We start from the raw sequence: 8,801 nt of genomic DNA, 5'->3' as shown, positions 1-8,801 counted from the left end.
AGAGACTGACCGGTCTGAGTTCTCATGAAGTCAGGACCATCTGTTTCGGTTTGTCCGTGTTCATAGACAGGTTGTTGGCTCTGCACTCGTCCATTCGCCCCAGCACCTTCTCTCTGTATGCTGACACTTCGCTCCTGCTAATGAGAGCCAGTTCCAACGTGTCAACAGTGAACTCAATACTATAATTTGAGCTGGACATCTATGTTCAGTCGCCTGAACGCACGGTGATCACCCCGGAGCAGACAGCCCCAGGGAGCCCCAGTGTTCAGTGTGATGCTGTTGGAGATGCTGTTCCCAATCCGGGTTGACTGAGGACTCCCAGTTACAGAGGGACATATTCAAGCGCAGCAGATTCAGCTTTCCAAAAAAGTGCTGACGAATGATACTGGTGAATGTAGAACTGAAGATAATGAACAATAACCTGTTTCCTTCTTCATCAGTTGGGTGAGGGCCATATGCAGGGTGGTGAAGATGGCATCATCTGTTAAGCGGCTGGAATGATATGCAAACTGCAGAGTGTCGAATGAAGGTGCGGGGGGCATCAGGGTCTAAATATGCCTCATGACGAGCATCTCGAAACAGATCGTGGTGATGAGTGTAAACGCAACGGGGCAGAAGATACTGAGGCAAGACACTAAAAAATTCTTCGTCACAGGGACAATGTTAGTGGTCTTGAAGCATGTTGGAAAAATGGTACAACTGAAGGAAATTTTAAAGAGGTCCATGAGAGCATCCTCTGAGCAATGTGCGAGGGATGATATGTGGTCCAGCAGTGGGTTTACTCAGCATAGAGTTTTCCTCACGTCAGTCCTAAGAAGACACAAGACCAGTTCATTGGGGCAGTGGCGGGGAATGCTCTTCCTCGCTTCCACATCATTTCATGGCTCAAACCATGCACAGAAGTTGTTCAACTCATCTGGGAGGTGGATATCACCAGCACAAGTATTTGCTGCTATGTTGTCTTTGGTGATGGCCTTAACACACTTCGATATACTCGGCATATCACCACTGTCCTGATAAAGGCTATATGTTCTCTGTGCATACGCATGCTTTGCTTCCTTGATGGCGCGTGACTATCACCTATAGCTGCCTCAGGGATTGACGAATTAAAGTCGAATACATTGCTTTAACATTTTTTTCATGTTTCATGGTAGCTGATTTAAAATGAAATTTCACAAGATATCTGAGCATAAATTTTCAGCTGAAAACAACTACACTTGCAATATCCGGCAGGGATATTGAATGCTATAAGAGCAAATCACTAGAAGTATTTGCTGCTCCACATTTCATACAGTTAAGCAATCAAATCGTGAAAAAAAACTGTGATTACAATGATCTACCCGAGAGGGACTTCTTTTAAATTCCAGATAGCGACTCAGGGTGGACAACGAGGCAGAGAAAAAGGAAGTGAATGAGATAATGAAATGTTTCACAATTCAGGCTCTTTGACAGTTCAGGATGTGAGGAATCGCTGGCATTGTCACGGATTTGCGATGACCCAGAATGACATGTGGTGAAAAATTAGGCGATAATATGTGCATTCTGCAAATGCGAAAGTAGCATATTTTTAACAATATATAATTATGCAGTTTTAAATAGTTTTAATGCATATGCCATTATTTATAAGCTGCAAGTATATTACATATGAAAATTAGGTGAAACATGAACTGACGGCACAGTTGAGAATTATATACTCCAGGAATCAACAATAATGTACATGGAAAGGAAATTAATGGAAATGCAAATATTTGCCTATTGCAGACAGAGACAGGAAAACATTTAGAATTTTGAAACGTAAAAAATCACAAAATAAAACCTGAATTACCACCCTGTGGCTGTCTTCACACATGGTCGGTTAGATCCCTCAGAACGCTGCTGATGCAAACCAGACAAAGAAAATCTCAACAGCCATCCTTCATTTTCACACAAAGATGACTTATAATTGCTGGAAATACACAACAGCGCTGCAAGCACCATGGAATAAAAAGCGGGTTCGACATTTCAGCTGATAAACTTCGATTAGATTTGAAAAATACTGCCAGATTTTCTGAGCATTACGGTAATTTTCAATCTTTCGTCTCTCTCACCTTCAAAGGAGTAATGTGAGTCTACATCAGAAGCAGCCATCTGTCAAGAGTTCAATTTGTTATTCAAAAGAGAAGAACTGTTTGAAATTCTCCGACAGTTTTCAATGAATTTAAGACGTTCCAAAAGTGAAGACTCTGGTTCACATATGTTTTTCCTGATGTCCGACTCCCAATGCAGATTTGATTCAGTTAGCCAGCTGTGGTCCAGTTGAAGTTTTAAACAGTCAACGTAGATCGAGCCGCTAAGGGAGTAGAATTGAATGTTAATTACTCCTGGGTGCAAGGTGTTCAGAAAAGATAGGAAAGAAAGGAAACGAGGATTATTGGTTGTAATGATTGAAGAGAATATTGAAGTGATGAAAGAGGACGCCGGCGGAGTTTCAAAGATAAAACAGGGCCAAAGATAAATATTAAGATGTGTTCAATTCCGCTGAGCAGTGTAGTTCATAGATCACCGATTCTGGAAAGGTAGTCCCTGAAGAAATCGGGAGCACTGTTCACATTGAGAAAGTCAACGATAGCATTTTGTATCATCGTTCTGAAGCGATAAGTTTATCGTGGCATCTTATTTATATGTGCTTAAACATATTTCCATACTTTTGCACACAGGAAAATCATTTATCGTGCTAAATTTTACAGGCGTTGATTCGATTCCAACTGATTATCCCATGCTGACCAACATTGAAAATAATGATCAGGAACATCTATGTCATTGCCAAGTAATTCTGACACGGCCGACTGTGAACTCTTCATTTTGAAAACGTTGGCACTAATTTCTCTCTCTTAAAGTTAGTGTGTTCGTACCTTCTTCCAAGTATACACTGACAAATTATCACCCATGCTCCAAGTTTAATGTGATGCTTTGTCTTCCGCCCAGTTTCTTATCGGCATTCTGTCAAGTTCCTTCACATTCAACTCATTCAATTCCTTCCTTGTCTTGAGGCGCAGGAAACTTCATCGCAGATGATTGTCTGGTGAAGACATTTCTGAGAATGCTTTTGATCTGGTCTCACATGGCGAAGCTACTTGGGAAAACTGAAAGACTTGAACCTTGGCAGAATATTCTTTTACAAATATGAATTGGCTGCAAAAAGAAATAGAATGGAATCAATTTGTCTTCTTTCTCGGTGAAGCGTTGATTAACTGCATATAGCTGCAAACTAAAACTAATTGGGGCTGTGAGTTATGAGGAAGATAGAATGAAGTAGAAGGGCAGTCTAGAAAAATTGTATGTGCAAGCAAGCTGATGCAATACAGTGCGAATGCACATGAATTTATTCAAAATTATTTCAAAAAGGAAGAGGTGGAGAGGTCGTCCAGCGACAACACTAAGCTGACACTGGAAATGGCAGTCTTGTCATTTAAGAAGAGATTGATTCGGCTGGGTATGTTTCCACTAAACGTTAGAAAAATGGAACAGAACTTATTGAAATACATAAAATTCTCATAGGAATAGAGAGAGTAGCTGGATGTTTGCCCTGATTGCAGAGTATAGAACGAGGACTTCCAGACTTAGTATCGTGCGTGGAACAACTAGGATTGACAGGAAGAAACACTTCTTGAGTCAGAGAGGACACCTCTGTAATTCGATACCATAACACGTTATTGAGGCCAAATCTCCGAGTATATGCGAAAATACATTTATTTTATTTGATATCAAAAGATTCAGAGGGCGTGTAGAGAAAACAGGAATATGGTAAGGAGGTAGAGAATTAACCAAGTTTATATAGAATATTGAAGTGTCAACTCCTGCTCCGAGCTTTAAAGTTTTGATCTCTGTATGCAGATGTGCTGGAGGTGACTGACTTGGACAGGGAGTGGAGCTGAGAAAAACAGCTTCAGAAGAAAACGGGTGCTATGTTTTCTGATACTGAAGCTGAAGAGACGAAAGTAAATCATGAATCGTGAGGCCGTAATTTGTTGCTGATGAGTCATCAGAGTTAATTGTGCGGGTCAGGATTACAGATTACAGATTACCATTACAGATAATTCCCCGCTGTAATTGGTTAGGTAGCAATGAATGCAAAACGTTAGTTCAGTTCCTTGCATATGACGGACATTGCAAAGTTGTTCAAGCAATATGCTTTATCTGACTTTGACAGACGCCTGCAATTGTCGTGCCCTGCAGGTCTCGTGTTCATCCGTTAGCGCCTTCCCCACTGTGACTCACGTTTAATTCCTATTCAGGGTTGAGCCTTCGAAGCTTTTTTTCTCGGTTGCATGAGATTTAGATTCACTATGGAATCAAACATCTGTCACAAATAACCAAGGAGTACTTCCAATCCATTCAATCCTATGCTCGTGGTGCAAAGTGACCTTTTTGACTGCACTTGGGCAATTGGTAACCAAGGATTCGAAAGGTTGCATCTTCCCCATTCACTGATATAAGAAAAGACAGTCACCGTTCATGAACTACACCATACACATGGGAAACGATCTCATTTGCAATCTTTGTTGAACTGAAGTAATTTCCCAATTTCAGTCCTTAAATCTGTTGAAATCGATCTTTTTGATTGCAGGAACATTATTTCAGTTGGGTGTCTGTGGTTACGTTTCACAATATCACTCCCCCACATTCTCGAAACCACGTTTCGTTTTATAGTGTACAGCTTCCTTAAAGTTCTGCATCTTGCAACTTACATTCACGTAGTGCACCGCGCTAGTGGACTGCTATTGTGGTGGGGTGGTTGGGGGAAAAGAGTCGCATGTTGAATATGTGCAGATGCATGTGAGCCAGAATTAGCGCCTTTTTAAAAATGAAATCACGAGGGTGCGGAAACAGGTCCTTGGGCCTAACAAGTCCACAAAGACACTGCAAGCATAACCCAATTATTAGCATTCCCCTTTCCCCATTATCCTATATTTACACCTGACAAATGTACCTCACCAAAGTATGCTTGAACACTGTGGGGAATTTTGCATGGTGAGTTCTGCTAACCTGCTTATTTTTAGATTGTGGGCGAATCTTACATGATCTAGCAATAGACGTTCATGTACAAGGAAAAAGAAGAGCGAAATGTTTCAATGAACCATTTTGCACTCACAATGCCCGATTTATGATAACAGGCATGCTTGACATTTTGTTCTTTCTGACGCTGTCGAATAGAATAAAAGAATGAACTGAACTAGCATGTAGAAAAGCTTACTTTTCTCGATGCGCTACCCAGATTATTCAGAACATAACCTTCTTACAAGTCTGTTCTTAGGTTTAAAAAGTACCTAACTACATCCTTTCAATGTCTTCTTCACTCCACTGGCATCTGTCCATAACTTTCCTTATAATTTCAGGCAATCTTTTGAAGTAAGGCTTATTTTCAATGCTGGCAATGGTTCTTCAATTCGTCTGCCATACTGGGGAGCGGAGTACCTGGCATATCTTTACCATTTGATTCACATTGTCCATTACGGTGGGTATGTAAGTTCAGATCCACAGAATTATCGTCAGAATTCAATACCTTCTGAACAATTAGAGATGGATAACAAATGCTAACATAGCCAGCCACATAATGATCCACTGAATGATTTTTAAAAAATCAACGATGAGAAGTTAGAAATGGGATCCATGCGATGCAAATGTTCTAAAATAAAAAAAAAATGAGGCATTCAAGTGGGCATTGGGGGATCATGTTGATAGTAATAGTGTGCAAAGTTAGGACAAAAAATCAGGAGACATTCATGAGGTAATGATTCTCAGTTAACAATCGCTAAAAGGCACATTTCAGAATCGGTCCTCTGGAATGGTCCAAGGAATGAAATGCTTCACATTTGTGGAATGTTTGAGGACTCTGGGTCTATACACGATGAAGGTTGGAAGGATGAGGGAGGATCTAATTCAAATGTAAAGAATACTGAATGGCCAAGGCAGAGTAGATGTTGGAAAGATGTTTTCATTTTGGGAGAGACTCGTAACCCAGTGCACAGCCTTAGGACAAAGGGAAGACCTTTTAGAGCAGACAGAAGGAGAAACTTCTTCAACCAGCGAGTGGTGTGTGAAGAGGATTCATTGCCAACGAAGGCTACAGTGTCCAGTTCGTTGAGTATATTTAAGATTGTGATAGATACGTTAACGAGTATCAAGGGAATCAAGGGTGAAAGGGAATTGCGGGAAACAAAGTTTGAGAAGTGATCAGCCATGATTGAATGGTGGACCAGAACCATTGGCTTAATTGTATAATTTCTGCTCCTATGCCTTATGGTCTATGATACAGCGAATGGCATCTTTTACCGCCTTAAAAATTTTGCGATTCAATCCAATCGGGTTTTATTTCCATCTGACTTCAGGTGTCCCAAAGTACAATTGCCTTGTGAAAGGGCGAAGATTGCTTTGTTTCTCAATATTCTGTGATGATTCTTGTGATGCAGTTAATGTTATCTGAACATGGTCTTCATATATACTGACAAGATTTGAAAAAAAGTGTTGAAATTATTTTTATCGCAAAAATGTGTTTTTGGGACCAATGGAAGACCCTTGTACGACAGAGATTATTATCAACGTAGAAGGTTCACTCTGGAGTGTATGAAGGGTAATTGCAAAAGGCCAGACGATTTATACTGGAAAGCCGACTCCACTACTAATGTTGATCACGGACCCTGAAACACTTGTAAGCCTTGTACAGGCATAACTACATAAAGCTTAAGGCCGTTGTTAATTCGAAAACGAACAAACACAACTTAAAGGCATTCAAAGACAAAATATCCACGGCTCATTGTAGTGGAGAATATCGAAACTTCTCAAGACTAGGACTGAAATTTAATAGTCCTCACGGTGGGCATAAATCACAATGCTAAAGTTTAAACTTGTGCCCAGCTTCTTCTGGATTCATCAGTGAGGACATACAATTTAACTGCACCATCCTGTTTATCTGTTCAAATATTTTGCAGCTTTCAATGAGATCACCTCTCATGTTTTGAAATGGTAAAATTATTAAGGCAGAATTTGCCCAATTTCAATTCACAGGACAAACTCCAATCTCTGCTGTCAATGCTAATCAACATTCGTGGATTTCCTCATACCGCAATAGTAACTTTCCTAAATTGAGGATTATAATTCCTTATACTGTACTCCAAGTGCAGTCTAACCGAGCTATCGTACATTGGAAATAAGACTCGTGCCCTAATGTCCTTCAGCTGGAAAGGTTGCCATTCTGCAGCTTTCACAACTGTTTTGTGTAACTGCTGTTATGCTTCAATTACTTATTGAAAACGACGCCAAGATGCATTTCTACAATTCTGTACGTAAGACTTCCTACATCAATCAGTTTTCAAATTGTTACGTTGGAAGAAAAGTCTGCAGACCTTTCCCACCTGACAAGTATGATAAAGTTAATTCGTTCCTCTGTATTAACTCATGAGGGACAGAGATAGAGTGACCAGACGAGGTGCTTTCCCGCTGGCGAGGGAGTGCAAAACTAGAATAATCAGATTTAAAACGAGAGGGTAAAGATTTAAAAGGGACCAAATGGGCAAATTTTTCAGGCGTGTCTAGAATGAGTTGGCAGAGAAAGTGGTGGAGACTGGTTCAACTGCAAATTTTAATGGCCTCTGGATGGGAATATGAGTAACAAGCGTTTAGAGTAATGTGGGGCAAATGTTGGAAAATGGGACTAGATTAATTTAGGATATCTGTCCAGCATCGTCAAGTTGGACCAAAGAGTCAGTTTCCGTGCAAAAAGAATGCAAATGATTCAGTCAAAACGGTTTCCAGTTCCAAATCTTTGGTCAATTTTCCTCTCTTGTTCTGTACCTGATGACAGAACTTAAGAGTTTCATTCTTGGAACCATTCGTTCGAATTAATATTTTTTTTTCGAATCTAAGTCAATGTTCAGGTATACAGTATGAATATTTCTGGTAACATGTTGCGTTGAATATTAAAACTTATTAGCATATACACTTTGGCACAAGGTGCTGGACAATTGAGTCAAAATAGAACATATGCAAGGAGACAAATAATTCCTTTCTGGTGTAAATTCCGTGACTCCGCGAAGAAACATTCTCATAAGTTCATCTGTGTCAGAATCCAGGCTGCGGTGAAAGCTGGTCAACCTACAAATGTAGCCTTCACCTGGGTCACCGCATAGATTTTGGCGAAATCTTTGTATCTTGATAAATTGTTCTTTCAACATCTTATGTATTCGGGTGTTTTACGATGAAAACGTGCCACAGTGGAAGGGCTGTGATGGCCGAGTGGTTAAGGCGTTGGATTCGAAATCCAACGGGGTTTCCCCACGCAGGTTCGAATTCTGCTCACAGCGTTGTCCCCGTTGAAACACTTCGCTCCTTAGTGAAATTTTGCATACCTTGAAGCTTGAGCGAGACATTCAATTTAAAGTCGATTTTCGAACGTAAAGATTCCGAAGTAATTTCAAGAGTGACCCAGTCCTTTCAAAGAATAAACCATGCGTCGAAACAGAAGAAAGCCAACAACATGAATGAGGGTCAACACACGTGATGAGGTGTTGTGAAATTTGGATGCTCGGGCGGGAGTGAAGCAAAGTATGAAGCAATGCAAAACATGTAACTGCAGGGGATGAATGCCTCATTTTCTATGATCTGTTGAAAGACAAGCTGAGATAATATTTCAGACCCACAATTTGTGATTATTCTAGACTAATAGAGTCACAGAGTCATACAGATGTACAGCAAGGAAACAGACCCCTCAGTCACATCGTCATGCAGACGAGATATCCTAATCTCATCTATTCGCATTTGCCAGC

General features: G+C 40.4%; 1 non-coding gene across 1 annotated transcript; it reads left to right on the top strand.

Moving 5' to 3' along the window:
* Window positions 1-8,257: 8,257 nt before the first annotated feature.
* On the top strand, window positions 8,258-8,339 carry trnas-cga (transfer RNA serine (anticodon CGA)). The gene has a single exon. It is a non-coding gene; the product is annotated as a tRNA-Ser (tRNA).
* The last annotated feature ends 462 nt before the right edge of the window (window positions 8,340-8,801 follow it).

Source organism: Chiloscyllium punctatum, chromosome 28, assembly GCF_047496795.1.
Source record: "Chiloscyllium punctatum isolate Juve2018m chromosome 28, sChiPun1.3, whole genome shotgun sequence".
In the NCBI taxonomy this organism is placed as follows: domain Eukaryota; kingdom Metazoa; phylum Chordata; class Chondrichthyes; order Orectolobiformes; family Hemiscylliidae; genus Chiloscyllium; species Chiloscyllium punctatum.
The sequence above is the reverse complement of the archived record's forward strand: the minus strand, read 5'-3'. Positions and strand labels throughout refer to the sequence as shown.